Consider the following 16,649-nt stretch of genomic DNA (forward strand, 5'->3'; position numbering starts at 1 on the left):
TTGAAATAACAGACAATAACGATCAAAATGTGATCAAGGGATTTGAACTATGAGATTTAAAAAAAAGATACTAGCTGAAATATTTTCGCTGCAATGAAACTTTACTTACTTTAAAAAAAGAACGTTCTGACTAATTATTTTTCGTAAGGATTTCAAAAAATCATAAAAATCCCCACGGTAAATAAAAAACAAATTAATATTTTTACACTTTAATTTTCAGTAGCGGTTGCCAAGACTTATTATTCATACAGAAATATTTTACGATTTCCTTGTATTTAGCTCTGATAGTAGAGCATTGAGAAAAAGACATTCAAATCCGAACTGTTCCACTACATTAATATGACAGGGATTATAATAGTTTAAAATCAAAACTGGACTTGTTTTCTCAGTAGTTTTACTCCAAAATAATTCATGCAGCCCGAGTTTTGCATTAGCGACGAATGAGAGTCATTTCCAGGAATCATGTAGATCGCTGGGAAGCAAGATTGAAATTCATTTATTTCTATCTGAATATTTGATCGTTCTATGGCCGTGTACTAGTTACATACATAGGAATTAATCCAGGCCGTATTCTTTACTGAACACTAGGGACTAGAGGAAGGAAGGTGCCGTGTGGAAGGGAATTCAAGAAGTAAGTCTGGAGTAAGTGACCCCACCAGTGTCGGTGAAAACAAGACTTATAAAAGTAGGTATGCAGGTTATTTATACCTAATCTTAAATTTTCTCCTTTTGCAATTCCGCTTGATGACCAGCGCAGGCTAAGTTCTAGCAACACGTATCTCAAATTCGACCGGTTTGAGACAGGTATTTTAAACAAAGTGTAATAACATAAAAAAAAATAAAATACAAGTAAAAATCAACCCTTTATTTATTTTTTTTGTTTTTATTTATTTCCATCGCCTCGAAAACAGCTCACAAGGCCTTTTACATCGGAGGGTATAACATGAAACAATAACTATCACAGACAACCACACAACTGGATAGGGGCAACCTACCCAGGCGGGACTCGAACCCGCGACCTTCGGTTTGTCAGGCGATGACTTTACCCCGCCGCCACCGAGGTCGGCAAATCCGAGGTTTGTATAAATAAATGTTTGTTTTCAAATAAATGCTTCATTTTCAGTTTTATGAACTTTAGGTTTGCAATTTCAGTGTAAAAGTAAAGCAAATCAATCTTTCTTTTGCTCTCCTGAAAAGTTGCTATTTTTGAGATGAGTGTTGTTAGAACTTAGCCATAGATATGTGTTCTATATTTTCTAGCCTGTTTTTGTTGCATGTTTCAGTCTGACTTACTTTTTGTACTCTCTTGAAGCCAAATCTTTCTTTAAATAATACCTTGAAATCCCAGGAATGAATACTGCGTTGGGAAAATCGTTTATTTCAACCATTTAATCGATTGAATTACCGCAGCAAATAGGCAAATCTCTTGCCTATTCAGAGATTCTGTATTGACCTTAATTTTTCCAAGACAGCGCAGGCAGTTACTGGCTGTGCCAAAGGGAAGTAAGTAAATATTTCATCCCCAAACTATATAAACGGCTGCGTGAACAATCGAAGAAAAACCGCTGGCCTTCAGCAATTATTTTCCCGGAGAATAATTCCCGAAGTGGAAAATGGGCAGTCGAGACAATGTAATCAACGAGAAAGATAAAAACGGGAGAAAGTAAGCCGATCTAGAATGAAAAAGAAACAAGTAGACTAAAAACAAAGAATCAGAGATCATGAATGAGCTATGCAGTCACCGGGGTCACCTTTGACTGATTGGAGAGCGAGGAAGCATGAGCAGAATTGCCATCCCAAAATCAAAGTAATTTTTTACTACTTTTACTATCTGTGCTTTTCATTGGCATGTACTACACATGAGTTTAAAATGAGGAGTATCTCAGGAAAAATATAATGGGAAACTGGCTCAGAGAAGGAACAGATAAAGGGAATCTACGTTTACGTAGTCACCTATAGACTATGCAAACAAAAGCCGACAGGCGTTGCTCTGCCTGTCAGTATTTACATACCGCTGTATGTACATGGGTAAAAATAATAATCAGAAGAGGAATATTAATAGTCACTTAAAATTCAAGCACTCGGCACAGTTTGAATTAAAAAACGTAGATTTATCCTAGATTCAAAATAATTTTTTATTAATTTTGGTATCACTGCTTGTCAGGGACATATAAAACAACTAATTTTAGAGGAAATGAGTAGTTTGCCATCTGAAATAATGACCGGGAATATATGAGGGGGAATGAGAATTGAAAGAATAAGAAATCCCAATTATTTGTCTCTCTGGTGAAAAAAATCGCCGCTCTCTTTATACATTGATTACACTATAAAAAAAGAAAAGAAACTGCTGTAGCTTACCCAATGCTTAAAAAATAAATCAATTAGGTGGGTCCTTTTCGGGTCTTAAGGGCTAGGTATAGCATTTTGACAAATAATGTATTATTTACTTTGCAATTATAATTTATGTGTCATCTTTCCGGGTGATTGGATTGGCTCTTGTAATAGACTAGGAAAAAACAGACGTACGTTCAATAAAATCGTTCAACTCAATTTGTTCAATACAATCTATTCGCTCGGTTACAAAATCCGAATGCTCTATATTGAGTGGATGGAAAAACTTGAAATAATATTAGAAAATATTTTAAGGAAAAATTGAAAACGAAAATCAGTTCACCGAGGGAATATCCTGTTTTTTATTATTAAAATAATTATTTCAGCCGATAGATTTCCTACTTTTATAAATGAATACTACACTGAAGCGGAATAAGAATCAAGAAATGAAACTCACCACTTGAATTAGGAAGAAATGCATTATTGAGCATGCACCAGTTCCATTATCCACAATTTAGCTAATGCAATATAATAAAAGTACCTATATACAAAATTATTAAAATATCTGCGTCGGAATTAAATACATATTTAATGCTAAATATTTTCCATTTTGGTTGCTAGTTTTTAAAGCACCTAATTATTGAATAATTAGCATGAGGGTCCTGCAGGGTGAAAAAATATTTAAAATTTAGGTCTTAGAAACAATTTGCAAGTCAAATATGATATCATGCTCTCCTGACGAATAATGTGAGTAAACTCTTCTCGGGATTCCCACCGGGTTAATTAATTTTTTTCAGCCCTGAGGATGAGCCCCAAATCGGAGCTCCAAACGTTGGCCGTTATGAATAAATTAACCCGGTGGGAATCCCGAGAAGAGTTTACCCACAATTTGTCCGTCATTGTATTAAAAAATTGACTTTTGAGAGTGAAATTAAATTATTTTAAGTGAAACGCCGTTTTTATTTTAAGACGTGTATTGATTAAACTAAAGTAAATAATGCTAGTCGTAACGTAAAATATGCATATTATAAAAGTAATTTAAAAGTCTTAGCGCTGATGTTAACAGAAAGAGACTGCTCAGCGCAGTCAAAAAGTTACCCATAATGCTTTTATATTTTGAATTGGCTTTGGAAAGCAAAACGAGGCGTTCGAGATTCATCCCACATTTGTTTTTATAGGGACAAGGGGAATTGTGGGGAAAATACTTCATCCAACTGTGTGCCGTTCGAGCTAAGTATGAACTCCTCTAATCAAAGGCAGACAATCTGACCCTTGATTAATTGCGACGATAGCACCGAATTCAATCTCGGAGGACATTATTTTAAGTTTTGCATATAGCTATTTCCCCGCACAAAGGCTCATTCCATCCAAGATATGAATCGTGTGTCTTTCGTTGCTGAATGACCTCCTTTTTCCTTCGCCGAAAATTGCCGTTGGGTAATTGGACAGACTCCAACGGTTTGCAGAGAAGTTACTTAAGAAAAAAATGAGGAACAAATGCATTGACTAAGCACGTAGTACGTATCCTAAGTCCATTCTTCGGAGGGCCCTAATTACTTCACTGGGCCCTACTTAAATCAATCAGTGTTTTTGGCTTGGCAAAGACCGAACCAACTATATGATAAAATTTAGGAAGTAATTTATTTCCAAGGGTTGAGGTAATTCAGACATAGTGTGTAATTAAAATTTCAAGTATAAATGCTCATTATTAACCATTGTTGGAATATCCTCTTATTTAAGTACACACGTGCGTCCTTGCACTCACGTAGGTATGTAAAGATTAATTATTTAGCAATGTTCGGTCACAAATTACCTATTGGTATTTTGATTTAAAAAATTTTAAAAACGAATCAGGGTTAACATTTATTTCATAAATTATTCATATATTTTTTACCGGAAAATTCATTAGTAAAAATAAATATCAGAGATTTTTAGCTTACAAACTGAAGAATATAAAAGTTTCATATCCGGGTATGGTTGGAGGCATTATTTTATAAATAACTGCCAAATTTATTTTATTTTACTGCTATTTTTGTTGGCTAAACGTTTGGAGTGTTTTTATATTGCTCGAATTGAGAATCAGTGGTATTCGGGAGCATTTTTTTTAGAATTAAAAGTTTTCAATTGTGATTTGGGTCCTGGAGTAACCGAATTTACACACAAGTATTAATGAAACATTCTGTGCCTTTACATATAAAAGAAAGAAATAACAATAAATGCTCGAAAAAATATTGGAAAATTTTTATTTTAAATATTTAACATTTTATCCGTGTACGTCATTTATGTACTTGGTGCTATATGGTGAAGCTATGTAATGGAACGAAATAAACCATTGGTATCTCTTGAGGAAGTTCCTCTCATTTAATTTTTTTGGTTAACTAGGCCTTTTAAGTTTTTTTTTAGGCTGGTCAAAGTCTAAATAATGAGGGATATGAAGCATGAATTAAAACACTTCTTTTTTAATCAAATTTTATCCAGGAATATGTTGAAGCAAACATAATTTAGCAAAACTACCGTGTATATATAAAGGAAGTTGCCATCCATGCCTATGAAAGCTATTTAACAGCTACGATATTGCAAATTAAGATGGCTAATGGATGAGTCTCTTTGATATCCTTTTGGTGCATAATATAGCAATTTAAGCGTCATTATCTATGCAAAGTGTTTTCATTGCTCCAGGCTAAATTAAAGCACATCAATGCTGATAGAGAACCGTAGTATGAAGGACAAAGGAGAGTAAAATTGAAGCCAAGGCTTTCCACAGGAACATCATTATATCTGCGACAAAATTTTGACACAAAAATTAAAACTTTATTTCGCACGACTCAACTATGCCATTTCTTAGCAGATATAAGTATATTATTAAAAGTTGCTTTAGAAAATAAGTTAGACTAATTTTTTATGTCATTATGCAGGCATGTAAGAATATAGAGGAGCGTTAATTGGACCATTAGGTTCCCTTTACTTTAGTTTACCGTGAAAGTAATGATTATAAGTTCTTTTGTAAAACACGGAAAATTTTTTACAATTTTAATCTTTCTTAATTTATAATTTTTTCTAACTTTTGGTCTGACTTTAATTATAATCCCCTTTAAAAATAATTTAAATTAAACCTATAGCCACAAAGCTAACCTAATTGTTATCGTAGTAAGAGATAGTTGCTATATTAATGAAATAGGAATAAAATCACCAGTGAAATTTATATGTTTTGCTTATACCCATTGTTTTACAAGTCATCAAATGCTTCCGAATTCCCTTAAATGATATTTGGCCAACGAACAGTAATTCCGTTAACTTTTAAGAAATTGGGTCGATACTTTTATAGTTTTTACGCCAGACATAGTGATTGCTATTCATATATACCAAAGTTATTACGCTATGCCAGATTCATAGTCTAAAGCTATCAGGTATCTTTCATCTGTAAAACTGAAAGCAACCGTCGAAGTTGAAAAGGATTCACCCTCAAATTGCGCGCATGAATAGATTGTTAAGTGCGGTTTAAACAGGTTACATGAATGCTATACACTCATCAAGATAGGCTGGCGCAAAGACTCGAATCTCTCATTAAATGCCATTTTACGACGAAAGGAAACGGAGAGACTACGTAACAACTCCTTAATGATAATCAGTAGCGAGCTGAAGATGTATTTTTCGGCCGGCTTTATAACATTATTCTAGGGAGGAATGGCTTTGAATTGGAAGGGTTTACTCCGGAGGAAACAGAATCTCTTCGCTCGCAGAGGGATGAAGCATTTGTTTTATCCCGGAGTCAATGGGAGCATTGCCTCGGAACTTGGGTAAGCCCTCAATTTGAGACCGAACGTCATCTATAGATGGCGGCAGACTTCGCTTGGCCAAATTTACGGATATGGGCAAAGGTAAAATTTTTACCTTCGGGCTGAAAGTGTTAAAGCAAATGTAAATGAAACTGAAAACAAATAAATAACCTATTTTTTAGCGTGGTAGGAAGTAGCTGTTGTACTAATGGTATAAAAACTAACAAAAAATTTTAGGTGATATTTGTATGTTTTACTTATTTCCACCGGTTTACAAATAATTTAATGGATTCTCATTCCCTTCAAATCATAAAAATCAACGAAATAATTATTTTTTGTAAAATAATATGAAGTTTGGTCAATAATTTTCGGGCTTTCAACCTAAGCATGGCGGAGACATTGTTACTGTTCATAAATGCCAAACGTTCGTTAATGCAGGTCTCACAGAATCAAGTACCTTTCATCTATAAAACTGAAAGCAACCATCGTATTTGAAGAAGAATATCCCTCTTGAATAAATTGTTAAGTGCGGTGCTAACAGGTAGAGTGAATTCTAGGCACTCATCAGGATAGGCTGACGTAACGACTCCAATCTCTCTTAAAATACTATTTTACGATGAAAGAAGACGTAGAGACTATGTAAAAACTCCTTAGTGATACTCATTAGTGAACTAAAGATGTATTTTTAAGGCGGCTTCAAAACATTATTCTAGGTAGGAACAGCTTTGAATTGGAAGGGTTTAATCCAGAGGAAACAGAATCTCTTCGCTCGCAGAGGGATGACGCATTTGTTTTATCCCGGAGTCAATGGGAGCACTGCCTCGGAACTTAGGTTTTGCCCTGCCTGCTCGTGAAAGCACAAAAGTGTCCGCGGCAATAAGAATTTTGAATAGAGGGAAGGACGGTCGGAGGTGGATAAATTAACGACGAAAGCTCCGCGTGTGCGTATGGCGCTTTGACCGCGGCAATCCCTTTGTGCGACACAGTGCGCGGCGGTTCCATTTCCCTCTGGCTTTTCTGTCTGCCCGGGAATAAATCCCTTTTGAGGTGAATTTCCCTTGCAGGGGAAAAACCTGCAAGGAGAGACCCCGCAGACACATTGTACCTACCCACTAACATACGATTGAGCTGCTTTGCCATCATCTTTTTTTTATTTTATTTTTTTGTTAATTTTCTCTCCTTTAAGGTCCCGTCTATTCTCCCGCAGACCATTAGCGCAGAAACTTTCGCGACGATATCGCGCGCACCAAAGGCGAGTTATCTTCTCTGAAGTGATTTATTTCAGTCCATCTACCCCTTTTAGCGTCTAAAGCCATGATCTCTGACAATTATTTTCGGCAACATTTGGTCCTTTAGACTGAACGGACTTCAAAAGGAGTTGTTAGATGTAGATTTTTACGGTATACACGAGGTATGTTAAGAAAAAACGGGAATTTTCTTTAAAAAATTATTTACTTTTCCAAATTAATATCGTCGCCTTCAAAATAGTTCCAATTAGATTATCATAAGAATAAACATTTTTTCACTTTCACCTATCCCTCATTTTCATCGGCTGTGGAAATGCCGGAGCGTTCGTAATCTTCAACGTCTTCACGGCCATCTTGGAAACGCTTAAACTACTCATTAATTCTTGTTAATACATTTGAAAACATTTGAAATACTTTTCTACACATCATTTGCTGATCATTCTTTGCTTAGAAATCATTATCTGTGCCTTTTCTTTTCACAAACGAAAATCGAAGAGCTCATAGAAACATGCATTCTATTAGCGGCTGCCACAGACGAAGTTAACAATGAATACAGCTGTCAATTTTATCATTATTAAGGGGAATTTATACCAGCGTAATAAGAAAAATTAGACTTGAAATTTAAATTATTCTCGTGAAATTATGAACATATCTCGCTTTGTGTCCTCAGGCGAAGACAGTACAGATATTTGTTTACATTTATTTTAAACACTTAAAATTTATACTCGATACTATTGTCATTATCATATGGCAAAACGCAGAAGCAATCCCAAAAAATTAAAATGCTGATAATACTCCGCGGAGGTTTTCAACATGACATTCAAACGAAAATTGCCTGAGGATACGGTATATCCTGGTTATGAGGTTTTCTTTCCATCCACCATTGTACGTTCTCAGCATCAGATCAAAATTCCTGAAACATTTTCTCATAAATTCGTATATTTAAAAAAATTAGATTTAAAATTGAGCATTTAATTCATTATTGAATGTAATATAGAGAAAAATTAAAAATATAAAAGTATATGGGACGTAGTAAAGGGCTATAAACGCTTTGGAATTGCAATTTAAATACGTGGTTGGTATACACAGAGTGCCTTTAGAAAGCAAAAATAATTCGTAATGTCCTGGAAAGAAGAAAAATGATATTTTCACACAAATCATTAAAATTTATGAAAGGATTTGTAATTATAGTTTTAATATTTTATAATAAGTGAAATAAAAAAATCTTTCAGAGACTCATGTTCTGCCTCTAAATGCTTAGCGCCTGCTTTCATCGTCGACAAATGAGACATTATTTTTAATGACACTCACTACCTATGGAGATATAAATATAACGACAAAAATGACACAATAGAGATGATACACTCAAGAATGAATCATGCCTCTCCATTTAAATTCAGACTCGAATGCTCTGGGAAATTGAGCAAAAGAGGAAGATTCATGATCTCATTCAAAAGTGTCATTCAAAATTTCATCCATTTGACTTCGCTCGATTCATTTCTTTTATATCACTCCGAGTTTATTCCTTGAATAAAACATCCACAAAGACGTGAAAAATCTTTTTTAAAACGACTTTTTTTCATTTTGCCATCCTCTCTTCTTTTTTTATGTATGGACGCTCATATTCTTCCGACCGACCCGACTTACACCCACGTTCGCTTTGTTGAAGCGTTTTTCTCCTCTTCCATCACGGAAGAGACACCCTTTTGTCAAGAAATTACGGGTTTAACGGGGCGATAAATTCGTGGGACGCCCCCACGAATTGAAACACACCCAGGGCTTCACTCCGAGCGGCAAAAAAAATATTTTGGCGCAAGGAATGCGCAGGTCTACGGGGGAGGCGTAAGCCAGGGGTGGGATTAACTGGGAGACCCAGGTCTTGCCCGGTGGGGAACCTTCTTAATGCTCGGTATTAGGGTGTCGCGGAGAAGGCAGAGAATACAGTGATGCAAGAGGACAAAGTTGGTCCCGGAGAATGATGAGTTTCGCTTTGTCATCGAAGCTGGAAATACACCGAGGAAAAGGGACGCCAAGAACACTGATTTTGACGCGCGTCTACACACCAAGGTTTGCAGCTAAAGATTTGCCGCTAACGATCACGTAAATTTATTTATCATTCTATGTATAAATAAAGTCAAGTTTTCAAGACCATTTTGGCAGTGTTAATTAAACATTGTCACATAGCACCTCCTATTAAAACGCGTAATATTAAAGTAATACAATAGTGCTTATTAGAAAATTAAATTTACGAAAATATTTCTCAATCAATTGCTATTGACGCACTTATCTCTATGGGTCCTATACGCTGATCATTTTTTACGCTACTAGTTCCACTAATTGGCAACATATTCTCAATGATTTATTACACAAATTTGTACTCCTAAACTGGAGTTACTAAGTCTTCGGAGATACGCTTTCGTCCAGAAGATGCTATAATATTCTTAGAGGTATTTTTACAGCATGTTTGCTACCTGTGCTAGAATATGCTAATTCGGAGTGGGAACCCCATTGTAAAAATGAATCTTTTAAGCTTGAAAGTTCAGAGAAAAGCTGCCAGGTATACCCTAGGGAAACATAGAAGGGGAAAAGAGTAACACCTATGCCAGGGTGTTTAGAATGAAAACCTCTACAAGCGAGAAGAATCATAAATAGATTTTGTGGGTTGTACAAAGCCTTAAAAAAAGAATTGGGTTGGGAAAGACATAGCTGACGTTATTTTTAAGATCTTCCGCGCAAATGCGAAAATATTTAGGAACAAGTGTTCATCATTTATTGGTTAATTATATAGTGGTTTATTAAGGAGAGTTTGAAATTGGGTTGTTTGGGTCAATGGTCATTGTTAGTCGTATGATATTATAATTAATGTATTTTATGGAGTGTTTGAAATTGGGTTCATTGTGTCAACGTTCATTGTTGTTTGTATGATAGTAGAATTAATTTATTATTTTTGTTATAGCGGCTTTTTATTAAAGGATCTATTTTCTGATTCTTACATTGTTATTAGATAGGTATATTTGTTATTCATATGTGTAAATCTAATGCTGCTACCAGGCAATAGCTTACTTGAAGCAATAAATCATTTTATTTAAAATCATTTTTGTTACAAGTAAAAATCATAAGATACAAAGTAAAATCCGTTTTAAGTATCTAATCAAAACGCTTGCACGTATTCATGCCTTCATTTCCCTAGTTTAATCCCTTTTCGCGTTTTTGTAGACCTGGCTTCTTATTTTTTGTTGCACGTCCATATCTCATCCATATCATAATTTAGCTTTTATTTATTTTCAGCTGATTAATAAAAAGAAAATCAACATACGTTAATTGTTTAATGCGCCTTATGCAGTATATGTTTTTTTCTTAAAGGAGTCAATGCCAAATTATATTCATTCACCTTTCCAGCTGAATATCGCGTACGTACATACTCGATTATAACGAGCGTCGTCAGCTAGGGTCATTTCGCCTTATCTGCCACTTGTGGATAGAAGCAACAGATCTCGGTGGGGATAAGAGATTCAACTCTTTGAAGTACTCCCGATCCCAGCGCTGCTTATCTGCAGTGAATGGCCAGTATTTACGTGGATGAAACTCGTACTCTCTTTGAAATCTTCAAAAGACCTCCCATTTCCGTTCATTTGTGTCCACAGGTAGATGATGATGAATCATACCAGGAATCGCGGAAATATCCGATCCGATAGAAGTGAGCTTTTTATTCGATGCATTAGAAGATGACAGCGGAAAGCCACAAAATTGAAAACAAACTTTGCAGAAATAATTATGGTTAAATTAATTAAAGTGTAGAGAAAATTCTAGGCCTTCATCTACGCCACAGACTTTGACTCCTCACTCAACAATTTCGTCTTTCTACAAGTTAAAAAGTTTACTTTCTGCAAGTTACTCTTTTTAAAATCTTCTTCAGCCACTTTCATCACACATCACGACTAAAATTACATCACGGTTAAAATTACATGCCCGTAAATCTGTTTTGATAGGCGAGTGGTGGGGGGTGTTAGGTCACTAGCCGTTCGCAAGAAGAAAGAAACGAAGAGACGCGTTGAAGTTATTTCGCCACTGAGGCTCATCAAGAGTTTATTAAAGTCTCTCATTGTTCCATAGAAAAACTAATTCTTCTACACATTCGTTTAAACATCGTTACTGTTGGATATAAAAATATGATGACGCCCTGTGATAATATTCTCCGTGTAGGCTTTATACTCGCCATGAGGTAAAAGCTATTTTCCAGCGTCAATACACTCATAAAGTAAGAATCCACTAAAACTGGAATGCGTCACTGAGTAACAGAATTAGGAGGATGGGGAATTAAATCTTCTGGTCCAATATATTACAACAATGGAAATGAATATAATCATATTAATTGTATCAAGCATAAGTATATCATAGGCGCAAGTATTAAATTTCATTGATTTTTAACATAACCAAAAAACCCTCAGGATTTGATTTAGCATCAAACCATACATGCTGTTTGATATTTCAGCGGAAACAGTTTCAAAAAATTGTATTCAGTGTGGACATTTGATAAATGGGTTTTTAAGGGCATTGTGTCGTTTAGTATGACATAAAATAGTGTAAAGATACATTGGTACTTAATTTCCATTCAATTTACATGGAGATAGGTTATTGATTAAGTCACGAACGCCAAAAGGTAGATGATCACACAGAAACGCTGACTACTTTGCAGGAAGAATATCAAATACATAGGAAAGCTGCACGTTTCGACAAAAAATGCAACGAGTGAACAAAAAGCATTAGTGTATCTTTACATGAATCATACTGGGAGCAGCTTAATACCCGGAGGATGCGTTATTTGCTTAAATTTCTTGAGTAATAAAGAACGAAATTCTCAGAGCGACATGTAGGCCATCATTTTCGAACCATACAACCCATATTTCCAGGTGAGACAGAAGCGATAAAATAGAAAATATTTTGCCAAAGGTACAGGCGTTAGAATCCTTTTCTCCACAGTACATAAAAGGACTTTAAGACTTTTATTAATGCTTACTGGGACACAGTAGTTAAATCATTCCAAAGAGTACATTTTTTATTTTCTTTTTTTGTTAACGACTGGTGCCATAACATCTCCCGCCACACACGCATTGAGGGGCTTACGTGTTGATTTTTGTGGCTGTAAGCACTGTGTACTATTTTTAAAATCACGAAATGCTCCGCCTTTATGTCAGCACTACACACGTCTGAGGAATACTGTGCAGATGTGGAAGCATTTAAATGTGACGTATTACAGTAAGATAGTTAAAAATGCTGATAAAATATAATTTTAAAGCAAGGTTTTTTGAAAGAGAAAAACTACATATTACCAAAAGATGTACAAGCTGGAGTTATGGGTGTGGAAGAAGGGAGTGAAAGACGCTTGGAGCGCACTAAGATGATAAGGCCAGGGAATGGATCCTTGTGGGACTGCAGAGAATGTCTTAGAGGTCTCAGGGGAAATTGACCGCGGTCCGCCTCACCCCAAACCAGAATGTCCCCGCCCCAGTTCCTTTCTTCTTAGGGAGCCTGTTGAATCCCTATTTGAAAAATCCTGCCATCATGTTTGTCGGGAAAGACAGCCTATTTGCTTCATTCATTTGATAGGGAAGAATCTTTCGCCTAGGAAAGGAATCGATCACCTGGGTGTAAACAGCAACGACCAAGCTAGACCCATGTAAATGGCCTAGGAGTTACTAGAGAGCAGAGATACGGACAACATGAGTTGTGGCACGCCAAAACTACTTCGCGAACGGGATTAAAGTTTTGTCAGGCGCAATATTGGAATTGCCGAGTTCAGGCGCAATATGTGAGATAGTCACAGATGTGAAAAAACAATACCAACTCTTAGCATGGCTCAGTGGTATACATTTAAAGATTAAAATTCCATCATTAGGGTAGTCAAACAATTACGTCTTTCGTGCTATTCATAGATCCCTTTACATGTCGTTGTACGTACCCGGTCCGATTCAGCTAGGTGTGTTTTAAAGTGCTCTTTAGGCTATTGAGTATTATTATATGTAATCCACTGCAGGAACAAGTTACTTTGTACGCAGTCACGCGCACGGGTGCAACGTTAAATGCACCAAAGGGTGAAGTTCGCCATGAAAAAATATTTGACTTAACCGGGATTCGAGCTTGGTGGTGGAACTGGTTAACACGCCTGACCGGCAATCGGGAGATCCGGGTTCGAATCCCGGCTAAGTCAAATATTTTTTCATGGTGAACTTCACCCTTGGTGTATTTATTTATATGTAATGTATTTTAGCATGCAAATTCTATAAGAACAGTGTTTTTTTTATTTTTACATCTTATTTATCTAAAAATGCATTTATTTTGCTTTATTATGCCATTATTCTGCTTGATCATGTTGAATAATCCGCGAAAGTAAACGCGAAAATTAAAAGGCTGCAAGGAGCATGTCAAAACAAAAATCTACTACAAGCGCAAATGGTCTATGGTGCAGAGAAATAAAAAAAAACACTCGCACTGTGCCTGTCAGATCCATTGCGACCGACGGAAGGTTAAAGCCGTCGGCTTTTGGTCCCGAGAAATACGAGACTACCCGAGGAAAGGGATAAAGTTAGTCTTGGTGCTCTAAAACAATCGCTAGTAACAAAAGAGTCCAGTACGGCGAATCGGTGAACGAACCCATTATGAAACGCATTTTTATAAGGACTACATTTGCGTTAACCCATATCCGTCCAAAAATATATCTGCTTGCGGTTGTGAAGGTATTTAGGTACGTTGATCCAATGATCTTCTTTGATAATCCAGGGAAATATTTTGGTGGGACATCAGCTTGTTTATTCAGAACGAGCCGTAGCCATATAACTACAGTAGATGGTAACGAGGTCAGACTCTGGTGTTTTTCCATTACTACGCGTGGCATTGAAAAAAAGGTTGTATCTTCAAGGCAGGCATATTTTTGGATGAAGGAAAGTTAAAATATGTACAATATCACTTTCTCTTTACTTCTACGATACTTGCATTTAATTCGCAAACAATAGGCGTCCATGTTGAATTTCCGTTTCGCACCCGTAAGTTTTCGTTATTGGGCTTATTTCTACCGGCTTCAAAAATAAAATGATTAGTGAATTCGATTATTGAAACCTTCAAAAACCCATTTATGACAGTTCATCAGCAAAAAAGAGTGCGGGTTTTCTTCAACACCTCCAAATGTTCAGGATGGTATTCTGTACCCCCTTGACTACAATGGGCGGAAACGGGTTTAATTTTTTGCATTTAACTCACACTTAAGTATCTTATTGATGGACTCACCGTCACCCATCACCAACGAACAGAAAATTGACCCTGACCTCCACCACTAAAATGTGATACAATTTTAATAAAAATCGTTGTTTTTTTTTTGGAAATTTAACAAATAGGTTATTTTTCTTCCGCAGCAAGAAAACCCTCAAGCCAGAGTTGAGAAGTTGAAGAAGGAAATGAAAGACATTTATAAATTGCTAAGAAGAGGCACCCTGACCTCCACTACTAAAATGTGATATAATTTTAATAAAAATCTTTGTTTTCTTTGGAAATTTAACAAATAGGTTATGTTTCTTCCGCAGCAAGAAAACCCACAAGCCAGAGTTGAGAAGTGGAAGAAGGAAATGAAAGACATTTATAAGTTGCTAAGAAAAGGCATACTGGTCAGAGAATGGAGGGATTTCAGAGCATATCTTAGCGGTCTCTTGGGAAATTGACAGTGGACACCGTCCCCCCTAAGCAGATTCCCAACCCCAATTGCTTTCGTCTTTAGGACCCTTTTGATCCTCTTTTAAAAACTCCTTCTGCCACACCCATCCTCTTTCACGTTCATGTCTACATCTTCATCTACGTGGTACTGCTACATGCCGCTTCTAGGCGTATGGAGGGTTGTGTTAGGCTGCCAGCAGTTTACAAAAAAAAGAACATATTTTGGAGCGTTCGAGAATTTTGACCACTTTGTCCCATCTAGTATTCATTTAAATTCTTTATTTTTCTATAATATTATTTTTCTGTAATATTGATCCTCTTTTAAAAACTCCTTCTGCCACACCCATCCTCTTTCACGTTCATGTCTACATCTTCATCTACGTGGTACTGCTACATGCCGCTTCTAGGCGTATGGAGGGTTGTGTTAGGCTGCCAGCAGTTTACAAAAAAAAGAACATATTTTGGAGCGTTCGAGAATTTTGACCACTTTGTCCCATCTAGTATTCATTTAAATTCTTTATTTTTCTATAATTTTATTTTTCTGTAATATTGTTCCTCTTTTAAAAAATCCTTCTGCTACACCCATCTTCTTTCACGTTCATGTCTACATCTTCATCTACGTGGTACTGCTACATGCCGCTTCTAGGCGTATGGAGGGTTGTGTTAGGCTGCCAGCAGTTTACAAAAAAAAGAACATATTTTGGAGCGTTCGAGAATTTTGACCACTTTGTCCCATCTAGTATTCATTTAAATTCTTTATTTTTCTATAATTTTATTTTTCTGTAATATTGTTCCTCTTTTAAAAACTCCTTCTGCTACACCCATCTTCTTTCACGTTCATGTCTACATCTTCATCTACGTGGTACTGCTACATGCCGCTTCTAGGCGTATGGAGGGTTGTGTTAGGCTGCCAGCAGTTTACAAAAAAAAGAACATATTTTGGAGCGTTCGAGAATTTTGACCACTTTGTCCCATCTAGTATTCATTTCAATTATTTATTTTTCAATGGAAACAGATCAAATACTCATGCATTCGGAGAAACATCTTCCTTAATTTATCGTCTCTGTCGCACATATACATTTATCCAAGTGATAGCCTATTGGAATAACTAACAGTTGCAAGATTTAACTTTGCATGAACGTGGACGTGTATTTTGTTGTTATGCGTAGTATTTTGGTGACCATTTGGTTCGCATGTGGGGGTCCTCTTGCATGCTGCATGCTGGTGAATGATCACCCTCTGCCCCAAAAACGCTAGAGGTGGCTCGCAGTATATTTTATAGATGTAGATATCATTCTTGCATCACCCTGATTTCGTCACACTTACCTAAAAAATGTTTATTTATTTTTATTTCTCCTTAATTAAAAAATGACTAAAATAGGCACAGCTAATTTTTAACAGACTGATTTCTGGATTATGTTTTAATTGAAAGTTGGTGTAACACATTCCGTGTGATTTTATCATCTAGAGACATAGAGAGGTTCTATGATGACATTCTCTTTGTCGTTCGGAGAGCAATCTAGTTTTAATACACTGGGCAATCTTAGACCAGCACGTTGCCTCATGTGAAAAAATGCCGAGGCCCTTGCAACGA

The 16,649-nt window shown here is 36.2% G+C and overlaps 1 protein-coding gene across 1 annotated transcript in view; it reads right to left on the minus strand.

The window, feature by feature from the left end:
- Positions 1-16,649, minus strand: part of LOC124163852 (agrin-like) — a 195,468-nt gene that overhangs the window by 127,687 nt on the left and 51,132 nt on the right. The gene's annotated exons all lie outside the window — the stretch shown is intronic.

This window comes from Ischnura elegans, chromosome 8 (assembly GCF_921293095.1).
Source record: "Ischnura elegans chromosome 8, ioIscEleg1.1, whole genome shotgun sequence".
Classification (NCBI taxonomy): domain Eukaryota; kingdom Metazoa; phylum Arthropoda; class Insecta; order Odonata; family Coenagrionidae; genus Ischnura; species Ischnura elegans.